The following is a 13,656-nucleotide window of genomic DNA, read 5'->3' on the forward strand; positions in this document are numbered from 1 at the left end:
CAAGCCACTATTTTGAAAGGAGTGTGCGAAATATTTATGTGATTTTGATTGCAACTTTTGACCAGTTTTCATCAATATGGAATGACAGGCTTTCTCAGAAAAAATTTACATAAATAACAAATTATCGAGGTTTTTAGCAGCATTTTTATTTTAAATAGCCAAAACATGTTGGACGATAGATGAACCCCTATAGACACAGAGACAGCAGTGGGCGCTTTGATGGAGGGACGGTTAACACGGACCAAATGTAAGCGTTGGAATATCAAGCCTTTGTGGCAATATTTCTTTTCTTTATTTTCAACAAACAAAAAGTTGGGCAGACTAAAAATGAGTGAGCCTCTAGACGGCAATGGGCCTTCCTGGTCGAATGATAGGGATATACGATCAACACGGCCCTACCAAGGACAAAGGTTAACATTGTTTTCATCACTGGGTAAAAAAAGACAATTGTAAAAAGACTCGGTAATATAAGTAAGTAGTTTTTAAATGACATTGTTTTGGTGGAGTTTTACTCTTGCAATAGACATCGCAGGCTAGTCAGGACCCACAAAGCAAAACAAAATATAAGCTTAATTCTTTTCAGTTTGAAAAGTACTGAAATATCAGTCTTTTTTCCAAAGCGTTTTTGATGCCCCACTCCCGGTAGGCTACTATGAGACGCATTTTCACTAGCACAAACAAGCAAAGACAAAATCCAACATCTGAATGCATTGTTAAACGATGAAGTTGTGAAAACATGTTTCACCAAGCTTTTAGGAAATGCAGTAATGGCTCAGAGGTGCTTGCTTAGTTAGCACCAACGTAGGCTTATAAGGAAGTAGCTTCACACTCGCTTAGAATTTTTGGACTTGACAGCTGTCGCAGACAATGACCAAACTCGATTCTATTTTACTGCTATTAAACCTGAGGATAGAATTGACTGCAGTCAAATTGCTCGTCAGCAGCAGCAGCAGCTAATCTCGCTCAAGTCGTCTTCACAGTAGCGTAGACAGAGGGGTCGAAAGGGTACTTTTAGATCCGGGATAATTTTAGGGGCCTAAAACTTTTTCAAGAGGCCCAGAAACATAAAGAAATCACACCCTATTTTTTGGATACAGTGATTTTTTTCTTATAAATGTCTTGATTAGGAGCCCAACAGTCTCATTGGAACAGGGCCAAAAATATTCTCTCAACGACAAGCAAGTGTAACCTACAAAACGATATTAAACAGCAAAAAGCTTCTTAATGAAACCTATAGGTTATGTGCTCAGATCAGTGCAGTCATTTTCAACTTGTTTAGCTAGAGGACCCGTTCTGGCGAGCTCAAACTAAAGTTTTTAAGATAAAGCACAAACTCAAGCGCAAAGTAGCTCGACTTGGATATTGTTTCAGACGTTTCTAGCAGCTTATAGTCTCGATCAGCTACCTTCTTATCACTCAATAAACAGTAGAATACGCAACAAAGAACGAGTTGTAAACGTCAAAAGATGTTGAGTGAAATTGTTAAACAAAGTTGTTCACCGGCATTTAAAGATCAGCAGAGCTTAGTTTAGAAACCACTGTGTTAATACACTGCAGGCAGTGGGGTACGTATTGGGCCATGGTCCCCTCTTTAAAAATTTGTTTAGACGGCTAAATTTTAAACAAATGATTTGGCTGCTTTTTGGTAGCAGCAATCGAAAAAACTCTGAAATCTCACTAGAAACAGTGAAAACCTGTCATCCTTGCTCAATCAAATACCCTTAACTCATCTATGCGGAGATTGCGGCATTTTATTAGTTCGCACAAGAACTGTCGGATTTGTTACGATATTGAGCCATTGCTAATGAGTTGGCAATAAAAAATGGATATTTTAAATTTGGCCAAGTTTGGCCAATTGATATCCTTAATCATCCAATTAAGTCTTTCTGCATTTGATGCTAAGACACCCATTTTTGCCAGCTGAGATTCAAGTAATCAACTTACCCACCAGGCTTCGTTCTGGTGATGTACTATAAACGAACGATTTAAAACATGCAATAATGTCGAACAATGATTTACCATTGATAGAACATTTTGTGGCTTTATTGGCTTCAACGAAGAGCAACTCTCAAATTGCTTAAATTTTGTGACTGCACATTTTGCAGCTTCATAGTCAGTGACACTATAATGGCATACGATCTGCAGAAGTACCATTACCCGGTTCGTTTGAGATCAATCACTGATTAGCCTACTACCAAAAATTGCTCTAACGTTTAGCATGCACAAATAAGGATTGATGCTTTCAGGAGTATGCCAATGAGGCACAAAACCAATAGTTAAATATTAAGCCACAAAATTGCCAAGTTTTGCTACCCCATTATTTGTTTTCAGTGAAAAATCGATCTGAAGTAGCTTAGCTCTTTCACATTTAAAAATTGGTATTATTCATATACAGAATCTAGGAAGAGTACAGTAGGCCTAAATCAAGTTTCCTATGAGTCAGCAGTTGTGAACTGAGCAAGCGACAACTTAGCTAGCAACATTTCAGCAAGTGGCTGTAGTTGGTAAATGATGAAACTGAGCAAGTAACAAATGAGCAAGCCGAAACTTGGATTGTCACAATCACAAGTCAGCAAAATGAGTTTGACAAGCGATGACCAACCAAGTCCGACGTGAGCACATAAAGCCCATTTGCAAACTTGGCAATAGCTGAAATGTACTTGCTGAATTGAAGCACTTGCTGAGTTGTCGCATGCCAGGTGGTCCGACGACCATGGTAAGCATGGACTGGCTAAACAAATATGGAATTCTCTCTCAAAAAATGTGTCATATTTACCAAGAGTTCATTGAAGATGTGACCTTGTTTTATTGAATTGCTGTTAATATGTTTATTGTTCAACAAAACAATAGACTGACCCATGGCCACCTGGAGATGCGGCCTGATTTGTCACATTTTGCAGATTTTGATTACAGCTACTGCTAGTGCTTGACTGACATTTTTTGAGATGTTTTTAATTTTTGCGGTTTCCTAATGACAAAAAACTTTTTTTTTGCCTTGGGGAAGCAGTAGCAAATGAGAAAAAGTAAGTTGAAAAACGCAAAATCAGACTGTTATTGAAAATTAACAGTCTGACTAAAATCTACAAAATCAAATTTTCTTTGTTTTTCAACATGTGAGGATGTTAAAACCTATTGTGTCATCTGGGGAAAAGAATAAAGAAAGCGTAAAAATCAAAATTTTAGAAAAATTTATTTAAACGTTCGCCCAAAGTTAGAAAAACTTGGAAATTTCTGCAAAATGTGACAAATCAGGCCATATCTTTAGGTGGCCATGACTGACCCAACCACTACCAAGGAAAACAATTGCTTGTGTAAAGGGAACTGGTTGTGCAAAGGAAACTGCAAACGTAGGCTGGCTTTCTGCAGACGTAGTTTCATAATACGTGTCAAATTATTATTATTTGTTTTATACAGTAATTGTAATAGCATAAGAATATATCTCGGCAGTCGAGTGTAGCAAGAATTGACAGGGATCGACATGTGTTTTGCCCATGAGGCTGGGCTCATCAGTATCGCACCACTTCGTTTGAACTTTATTTGCATCAGTAGCGATAAACGTGAATAACCACCAACACAACATAAAATGAGCCCGATCGTGAAGACCTTGAATAACCGGCCTACTGTGCCCCGCATATCCGAGGCGCGGCGTGAGGGGACGTGCGACTTTGCGCCCGGAAGCGTTTGGTCCACCAGCTAAGGACGCGGGGCCAGGGCCCGGCCGAAATTCCAATTGATGAGGCCGCGTCTCGAAAATTTAGAAAGTCGTGACGGACCAGAGAGACGGGTACGAACCGCCCTTCTGCAATGGGGGTTCGTCTTCCGGAAGGATTGGGTCTGCCGGGAGAATGTTTGCAATTAAATGTTTGCAATTCAAACTCTTCCACAATGTTTCCGGAAAATTGAATGATAACCCCAAAGTAAAAAAATGCTTGCACAGTGCACACTAAAACATTTTATAAAAAAAAATTGTCAGAATATACGAAAATTTTGATCTATGAAAAACGGTTCGAAATAAAATGAAAGCAAAACTCAATAGAATTTATAAATACAGCTTCATTCGATCCATCAATAGCCTTCTACAAATTTCTTGGCATTGCGTATTGTTCTTGAAAGAGTTCAGTTATTCAGGTTTAAATGCGTTTAATGCAAAGCTATTTCCAGAGATGTACGTATACGCCGCAAATTCTACGCCGTAGACTTGCGGCGCAGACTTTTTGTTTACGCTAACGCTTACGGCCACACTTTTTTGGATATAGTTATCGCTTGAGGCTACGCCGTAAAGTTTTCGCGGTTTTGAGCACATAGCGTCAACGCATACTTTTTAATGTCTTTTTTTCGCTACAACACGCCAATACCTTCCAGCGCTGCAGTTGAAAGAATGTTTTCAATGGGCAAAGACATATTGAAACCAAAACGCAGCAAAACGTCAGATGAACACTTTCAGATGCTTGTGTTTCTTCGAAGAAATTCAAAATAAAACTTGTTTGTTTCGAGTGGTTTATACCGTGTGAATGTTTGGCACCTAGCAAACAAAATGAGTTTACGCTGGTGTATGCGCTGACGCCGCCAACTTTTTTTACAAGTTACGTTGACGCATACGGCGTATGGTTTTTTGAACGTTTGCGTTTACACTGACGGCGTCAATATTTTTTGTATGTGCGTACATCACTGGCTATTTCGAAACTTTGTCTTTTTATTTCTAACCACCTTGTATAAATTAAACATTTGTTCCGAACATATTTGCTCCAATGCGTCCTATATCTGGCGATTCTTCGAAGAACAATGGTCAAGATAACCGAACTTACTTTAACTTTCGATATGTTTTGTTTTTGTGTTCACATACGTTTTGTTTACGTTTGGAATTGCCAATGAAAATAATGTGCTTTCCTTCGAAACAAATCAAAATAAAATTTGTACCTAAGAAACTTAAAATAAATAAAAGACAAAGAATCTTACGTCAAAACGAAACTTCCCCAAACAGTTTGTTGAAGTATTTTTGTTTCGTTGAGCTCTGTTATTCATATCAGCTAGTGAATTAAAAGTGGTAAGCCTACACTACAATGACTCATTATTAACAAAAATAGCATACAAGTAAACCTATAGGCAGACAACTACTACAGCAAATATCACAGTGTTATGGGTACTTTAGGCTTAACAGCAAAGTTAAAATTTTAAAAACACAAGAACAACCATAGTTTTTATTGCAAGTAAACAATTTGTTTCAAGAAAGAAAATGAATTCTACTCAAAATGAGACCGTCGCTCCTCCAAACTCTTTTGACGAAGTTAGAATCGCTTGGTTGTTGTCCATGTCGTTCTCTTTTATAACTGCATCTTGTTGTCTCTACGTCGCAGTTGCCTTGATTTGTTATGGACGGAAAACCAAACTGTTAGGATGTGGAGGTAAATTTATTTGTTTTGTTTCCTTGGAATTAAATTGTGTGAACCGTGGACACAAAGGCAAGGAAGCGGCCGATATCTGAGTGTATCTTCAAATCATGTCATAAACTGTTTTGCCAAAAATGTTCAGTGCAGTAGTCTAACTAGATTACTGGAAACTTGTAAGACAGAAGGCTTTTTGAAGTTTTCGTTTTGGTTGGTTAGTTTTGAATTTTTTACAATGGGTAGACTTACAATAATTTCTTGGGCATAATCCGGGACAAACTCAAAACTATGAATGAAATAACTGGACGAAAGGCCGAATGCCTGAGCTTGGCAAATTTTTATTCCATGTTTATATTTATAAGCTTTAATATTGCATAATAAAGTATTCTACTTAGATTGAATAAATTTTTTTATTATTTTATTTAAAGGAAAATACATGTTAATTTAAGCAACACTAAGTCACAAATCAGACATTTATAAGAAAAAAAAAAAAAAACTTTGAGAACAAAGAAATAACACTAATAACTCACAAATCAAACATTTATAGGGGGATGCATTCAGAAACCATTGGCTTCATCGTTTCATTGAAGTCAATAGAATAATGACACAATGAACGTCACTCATTATTCCCTAACTAAAGGATTTCTCAAGCTATGCACGATATTTTACTCAACTGGGTAGTGCGGGGCAAGACTAGTCACATTTTGGTATTATTGTGTATATCTTCACATAAAGTTAAAAATGTCTCAATTTTTAGTGTTAAACAGTTGTACTAAGGCTTCCTTAAACAAGATAGCAAAAAAAAGTGAGATTTATTTTTAAGTTATGTTAATACAACATCATTTTTACGACAGAGTCAAATGACTGGTTTTGCCCCTAAGTAAGGGTAAAACAGGTCAGTGTTTTTTTGATGAAGGAAAGAGTATATTTACACATAAAAAGTGCAGTTACACATACAAAGTGCACTGCTGCAGCACATTTGTTCAGAACAGACATCAGCAAACATGGTGGATTCTATTTTATGACATTATTTGTTCAGTTGCTGTGCCGAGTAACCATGGTTCTTCTTGGCGACAAAACAAACTGAGCAAGGAAGATTATGACAAAATTTGCCATTTTGTTCACTGACAATGAGGTCCACATGGTACATTACAGTTGCCAAATGTTAGAACAATTGCTTTTGTGAACAATTGCTAGAAACACAATCAAAAATACACTTCAAATGTTTTCTAGTAGCCTATAGCCTAGCCCTAGTTCAATATAGTTACATTTATTTTAAATCTTTCGTTTGGGATTTTTTGCGTTTTTGTCCAAACTTTGACGCACACTTTCTATAAAAAAACATTGAAAACCATTGATAAATTTTGCATGGTAGACTTACCATATCTTAGTGAATAAGTGGACAAAATTAATTTCAGTGCAAATTTTCACTGGGTGCACAAATGCCTGCAGTTAGCATGCTTCCTTGATTACTTTTGCACTCCTTTTGTCACGTGTACTCCGCGAGGCAGTACTCTGTTCTATTCGTATCATTTCATTCTGGCAGGCTAGCGAACTTCATTCTGGCATTTCATTCTGGCAGGCTAGTCATGGGCAACCAAGATATTAAAAGGACCCCACTTTTTGCTTTTTTTTTTATTTCGACCCACGTTTCACATTAAATAAACTCCCAAACCTTTTAATATTTTGTACTGATATTTTTTCAGTTCATTGAGAATCTTATAAACAACATTTCTACCAAACTTCAGCTAAAACCAATCAAAAATGAGGTCTTGGCAAGGTTTTAAATTTTGGAAAATCTTAGCCGAGAGCTGGAAACGACCAACTTTGGATGTCTATGACCTTTGACCTTTTAGAGTGACAAAGTAAACGATGTTGTTTTTACAATATTTGGCAGAAGTACTATCATCTGTAAAAATTTGGGTTGTTACCTAATTTGGTTTAGCAGTGATAGGGCCTCAAACATAGCCAAAAATCAAAAAAAAACGTGTCCCCTTGGCATACCCCCCCCCCCCCCAAAACTAAATGCTTCGCTCACACTAGGATAAGCTGATTTTTGATTTAATAGGCAAATAATCAAATAATACCCTATGAACTAAATGCTAAATTCTTTGGTTAAAGAATTTAGCATTTTCACCAATTGAGGCAAAAATTTGGCACAGCACTTCGTGACTGACTTGTGTTGCCCCAACCAAAATAGCCATGACTGAACAAAAATAAATACCCAATAAAACTAATTTCCAAGGAAGAACTACAAAATGAGTAGTTTTGAGACAAAGTAGGCCTACAATAATCGTAATTTTGTTTAAACTAGAAAGTCTTGGTTTAATTAACAATTTTCATAGTGTAATGCTCTGTTTAGTCGAAACCACAAAAAAAAGTTAGTCCAAAATATGAAGGTAAAATTTTACACCAACTTACGTTTCGCAGCCTAGACCGAGACAGCAAGCAAAAACTGCACAGCAGTTGCTGTTGTCGCATCACAAAAGAACCACTAAGTGCTCTAAAGCATTTTTTTGAGTGTATTATTTCCAAAAAAAAAGTTATGCTTGATTAAAATCAAACTGACCGGTTTTACCCGACGACTTGTTTTGCCCCGAACTACCCCTAATAAGCTAAAAAAAATAAGATATTAAAATAAGCCTCGAGTTAAAGCAAAGTTATGCCTTTTGGGACGGAATTATTTCATAATTTTGCATCAGGTTGGAGTTCATTTTGAAAATTTCACTAAAGTAAAATTCCGGGACATTTTGCTAACCGAGACGGGACACCGGGACAGACGTTTAAACCGGGACTGTCCCGGCCAAACCCGGACGTATGGTAGGTCTATGGGTGACAAAGCCTTTGATAGGTTATTCCTGGTAGTTTCGCACACTTGTAGAGGCTTCTAACGCATGGCCGGTTACCGAGATTGGCAGAGTGAATTTTCCGATTGTTAGAGTCTAGTTGCCGGGGAATTATTCTATTCATTAGGTGCCACTGAATGGAGAGCAGTCCTTGAAATGCGTTGCATAAGCGCTCACTTCAAGAGCCCAGCAACCAGTGCCGCTTGATTTTGAGTCGGGTGCGAAACCACTGAGCAGTGCCGGTCTTAGGGTATTTCGGTCCCTGTGAGGAATATGCTTTGCGGGCCGGCTGGGGGTATGATGAGGGGCCTCCCCCAGAAATTTTTAAAAAATTACTTTAAATTTGGTGCATTCTGAGAGCATGTTCAACAAAAATTTGGGTATGAATAAAGGTGGCCCGACGCGACAATTTCAGCACTTGCCTCACTCTAAAGCCGCAACTGACTTCAAGCAGGGCCCGATTAACCATGAGGCACACGAGGCACAGGCCTCAGGCCCCCTGGCTTTGGGGGCCCCAATTTTTTTACCTTACTACTGTAGGCGTCAATACTTTTATAGTTTTCAAGCAGTGCCATGTAAAGGGGCCCGGACCTCGGGCCCACCATCTCAGGGGCCCACAAATAATAGATTTTTGTGTTTCAGTAAAGTTTTTTTTGAGTTACTAAAGTTCACTGCATGTACTTGTCCATTAAGAAGATGACTTAGGCCCTTATTATACTAAAACATCTCAAATTTGGGCCCTATTATACAAATTTGGGCCCTAACTACAACGAAACATCTCTAAAAACAAAGTTAAAATGCGGTAACGTTAGTAACATGATCTGCAGAAATGTATTTAACATATAACAGGTTTGATGCAATTGAATATATGAATTCAAAAAGGGCCCAATTGCCACAAAGTGTTTTTGGCACAACTGTTTTGATTATTTTGGTCATTTACATTTGTGCTAAAACTTCGATAATGGTTATAATATATGCTTAAACATACTGGTAGGAAGCATCATACCTAATAAGTTCACTCAGTGAGGATTCTGTGGAGAAACTATAAAGAAGTTGAAGTGCAATTGCTGTAGTTGGGCCCATTTCAAAATCAATGTAAAAATTGATAGGGCATTTTTTATGTGTTTACCGATGTGTTTGAAAAATGTGGCTGTTTTTTTAAGTATCATTTAGTTTAGTAGACAATGAAAGAAATCGGAAAGCACAAATAGTGAAATAAAAAAAAAAAAAACTGGAAGGCCCTTTTTGAATTCACATATTCAATTTCTTTTCATTGAAAGAAATCGGAAAGCACAAAAAGTAAAATAAAAGAAATGGGGTTAGGCCCTTTGTGAATTCACAGATTCAATTTATTTTCATCAATAAAAGTGTTTTGTTTTAAAAAATTGTTAGGTGTAAGCAAAATAGTATTTCAGATAGTTTAATTATCATTTCATTTTTAACATTTACAATACCATAATTATAAATATCCTTGACTAGTGATGTTGTGAGCAGGAAAAACCTGTCCTGTACTTTTAGCAGAAACGTTCTTCTGTATTTACTTTTTCTGAATATATGCACATGAAATTGCTCTTATCTTCAAATACCTTATAAGCCTGGAATATCACATGTTGTACGGTACAAAACAAAAATCATTCTTAACACGAGGGACCTGTTTATTTTTGCCACTAACCTAGGCTACCGTACTCTAAAAACTTTAATTAGACTTGAATGCCTGCATAAAATTATGAAAGCTTTGCCTTGGAATGAAATAATGTTGAATAAAATAAATTTAACACCTGATCATCAAAACGCTTTACACTGCTTTTGTTTACAATTATTACAATGTTTTTACCTTGGTTGACAGAACAAGTAATGTTGCCAGATAAAAAATAAAAATTGGGAAAAACAATAATGTTACCAGATGACCAAATCTGAATGGAAATTGATAATTTCTACAGTTTTGGTTTTATCTGCGCGGTACCGGGCGGCAAAGTTTAAACAGTCAAAATTTTGTACGATGGTATTACCGCGTCGTGACCGATATGTTCCATTGCCAGTATTTTTTTTGTTAGAAATTGTTAACACTTTTGGCTTTCATTCCAAGCAAAGGTGTATGGTAGCTAAGAAATGAAAGACCTGTGTTTGCGGTTACTTACACTTGTGTTGTTTTCTAAACTGAAGTGAGAAATTCTATTGAAATGAACCACATTTCCATGTCGGTGCAGTGAAAATGTACACAATATTATAGGTCTGCTTGACGATAGAGGGCCCAAAATTATTCTGGCCCCGGGGCCAACAAAGGGTTTAACACAGCACTGGTTCAAGGATCAATTAATAAACTCTGCTAGTTCAAATTCAAATGTAGCATATATTTTGCTAGTGTTTCCAGTATGAAATTGAAATGAGCTCAATTTCCAATCTGTTATAAAGATTTTTCATCCAACAATTTTTGTAACAAGTATAAGAGTGTTCATCCTGTTAGAAAGTTGTAGATGAATTGGCTAAATTAATATTTATGAAGTTATAGTTTTGCTTGAACTATTTGTTAGCCCATATTTCATCATTCGCAGAGACTACATGGTATTGCATTGAAAGCGATTGCCAGCAGGGGCCCCTAAACTTAGCTGTGCCTCGGGCCCCCGTGAGCCTTAATCAGGCCCTGACTTCAAGGATACCGGTAGGCTACTTGCTTGTGAATCGAATTTTTTCCATTGGAAATGACAAAAATTACTGCATTTTCTGAGTAAATTGCGGACCCCTTAATTTGCCGGCCGTGTGCGATCGCACGGTTTGCACACCCCAAAGACCGGCACTGCACTGAGCTATCGGGGTGGACGGGTTTGCTAGAGAAGGAAGGTTGCTTAGCTTGCAGGCCTAAACAAACATGTTGAATGATTATATTGTGATAATTTTTAGAAAGCCAGTACGATATAATTTATCCAAGATAAACGATTTAAATAATTGTTTTGTAGCCTAGCCTGGCAGCGTTTAGTAAACCATCAGGAGGGCATAAATAGCCTGTTGTTGATCAAACTTGTCTAGCAATTTCAAATGAAATTACAACTTTACGTTAAATTGCTGCTTAACCTATAACTTTAAATAACAAAATGGTGGTAGGCTGCCTTTGCGCTCGAAAGCTGAGTAGCGTCAATTTGGCGATACCAATTCATCAGTAGAGGTGTGCAAAGTATAAACCAACTACGAGTAGCCTACTACGATATATTGAAACTCACTAACTAGGTTACTAAATATGAAGCGATTGAAGTCCATTTTAATAAGTCTGTGTATTCTTTTCAGGTGAAACTTCATCGACGAACAATCGTATTTCTCGAATCCTTAACTTTTTGACTTTGCTCTCAACGATGTTCACTGGCTTATAGTACATATCTACCGCTTTACCGTTGGTTGGACCGGTAACGCATCCTTTCTGCGAAATATATGGAAGAGTAAAAATAACAGTTTATGCTTTGGCCTTTTTCACGGATTATTTTATTTTGTGGTATCGCGTACACACCACCTTTTATGCTAATCCAGTTCTTAAACTAAAAGTTTCATGCATTTCAAGATTCATCAATGTGTCCTGTTTGCTGTTTCTTATTGTGGGTGTCATTGTGAACGCAGTACTTTTTTACTTGTCTTCAGCCCTTGCAACTACTGAATATGGATGCATGCTGGTTGAAAGTGAGACAAGCAGTCTTTTTAAATGGATTTTAATAGCAGCTTGCACAATTTTTTTTCAAGCTTCTTTACTATTTACATTTTTATACCCAATATGCATTCATCAAAATCAAATGCGAAATCGGGGATTTAATGGCAACTTAATTCTTCCAGTTGTAAAGCGAGCTGCATCTGTAGGTGGCGTGTGTATAATATCAGACTTGTGTACGGCCGCGTTTAGTATTTTTTACACTAATCCGACCAGGTATCTCAACCATGTTGTGTTCTGCTCAAATCTTTTAATTAATTTGTTTGGCGTGATTTTGTCATCGCGTGATTGGAGGAAAATATTGTTTCCTTTTAATTATTCACAAAACAAAACTTCTCAGTCAATAGCAAACATCTCTGCAGTTTCCCCAGTTGATTATCGAGTTCAATCTCAAGGCAATCAATTTGCAGATGTCGGTGTATGATTGTAAAAAAGGCTGCACTGAAATTAGCAATCATTGCTATGACGTCTAGGCTTACTACATTAGAGATGACCAGCTCAGTGGCCGAGTCGTTTCGCCTTCAGCTCTGGTGCCGGTAGATCTGGGATCAATCCCAGGTCGGGTCCAACCGACGACCACTGTATATAAACGGTACTGATTGTGTTATTTCTGGCATAACGCAGTGAGAATAAGTATGTGTATTGTGTAATACTTACGAAAAAGTATGTGTAATACAGAATAATAATGTGATGATATCGTAAACCTGATATCAAATTAGAAATGAGCCCTGTCGCTAAAAGATTTTACCTGTTGTAGAGCGACAATAAATAAAACCGTAACAATATTGTCATGACATTGGAGATAATGGTTGCACTTTGGGTCAATCTGAATTGAAATAAACAAAACAAAGTTGGTATAGCGATTGAGCATCCAGGACAACTGAATGTTTCGTACAGTAGATCTTAGTACAGTAGTAAGCTACAGTTACAAATAGTTAGTTGGTTTAAATCTTCATCTTCGGACTGACAAAGCCTCCGATGCTGTAGGCCAGAGATGTCCAACCTGCGGCCGCTAAACATTTTCACTCCTAGTATAGTATTTTGAACTTTGAATCTTAGCCTAATAAAAATGTACCTATCAGTTTTAAGGGGCGTAGCAATAGTAGGATATAGTATGGGAGCAACAGGATTATAAGTCCGATTATATCTAAAGTCCGATTATATCTAAAGTCCGATGGCTCAGTAGAGCAGCCACCTTAAAAAGATTTCAATTACTGTTACCCGAAATAAAACAGTTCATGGAGAAAAAGAAATAAAATGTGAACTTGAAAGAAAATGAAGAATAGTTGAATTATTTGTCTTTCTTAGTTGACATCACAGAAATGCTAGCTGAGCTCAATTTGCATTTACAAGGAAAAGGTCAGTTGTGTAGTTTAATGTTCGAGCGAATAAAAGTAGCTTTACCAGAAAATTAAAACTTTTCATAGCACAACTGAAAGCTGGCGCAATTGTATATTTTCGTAGTCTATCTGAAAGAACTCAAGACTGTTCTGTAAACTATGAAAAGTAGGCTATGCTAAGTTATGTGAATTACTGGTTTGCTTGTAGAACTGAAGATTTGCTTGGAGAATTTACAGTCAGATTTTCTGACTTCAAACAGATTGAAATTGACTTAAAATTATTCAGTGACCCAGTTTCATTTCAGTGTGACAAAGCGCCACTCGAATTTCAACTTGAATTGATTGAACTGCAAAGTCGAGAAAGTTTGAAAACTTTCCACAGAGAACATACTTTTCCT

The 13,656-nt window shown here is 37.1% G+C and overlaps 1 long non-coding RNA gene across 1 annotated transcript; it reads left to right on the forward strand.

The window, feature by feature from the left end:
* The first annotated feature begins 5,052 nt into the window (after positions 1–5,052).
* Positions 5,053–12,143, forward strand: LOC145772328 (uncharacterized). Its single transcript, XR_014289292.1, has 2 exons — positions 5,053–5,402; positions 11,510–12,143. It is a non-coding gene; the product is annotated as an uncharacterized LOC145772328 (long non-coding RNA).
* Positions 12,144–13,656: the final 1,513 nt, after the last annotated feature.

This window comes from Aplidium turbinatum, chromosome 6, assembly GCF_918807975.1.
Source record: "Aplidium turbinatum chromosome 6, kaAplTurb1.1, whole genome shotgun sequence".
Taxonomy (NCBI): domain Eukaryota; kingdom Metazoa; phylum Chordata; class Ascidiacea; order Aplousobranchia; family Polyclinidae; genus Aplidium; species Aplidium turbinatum.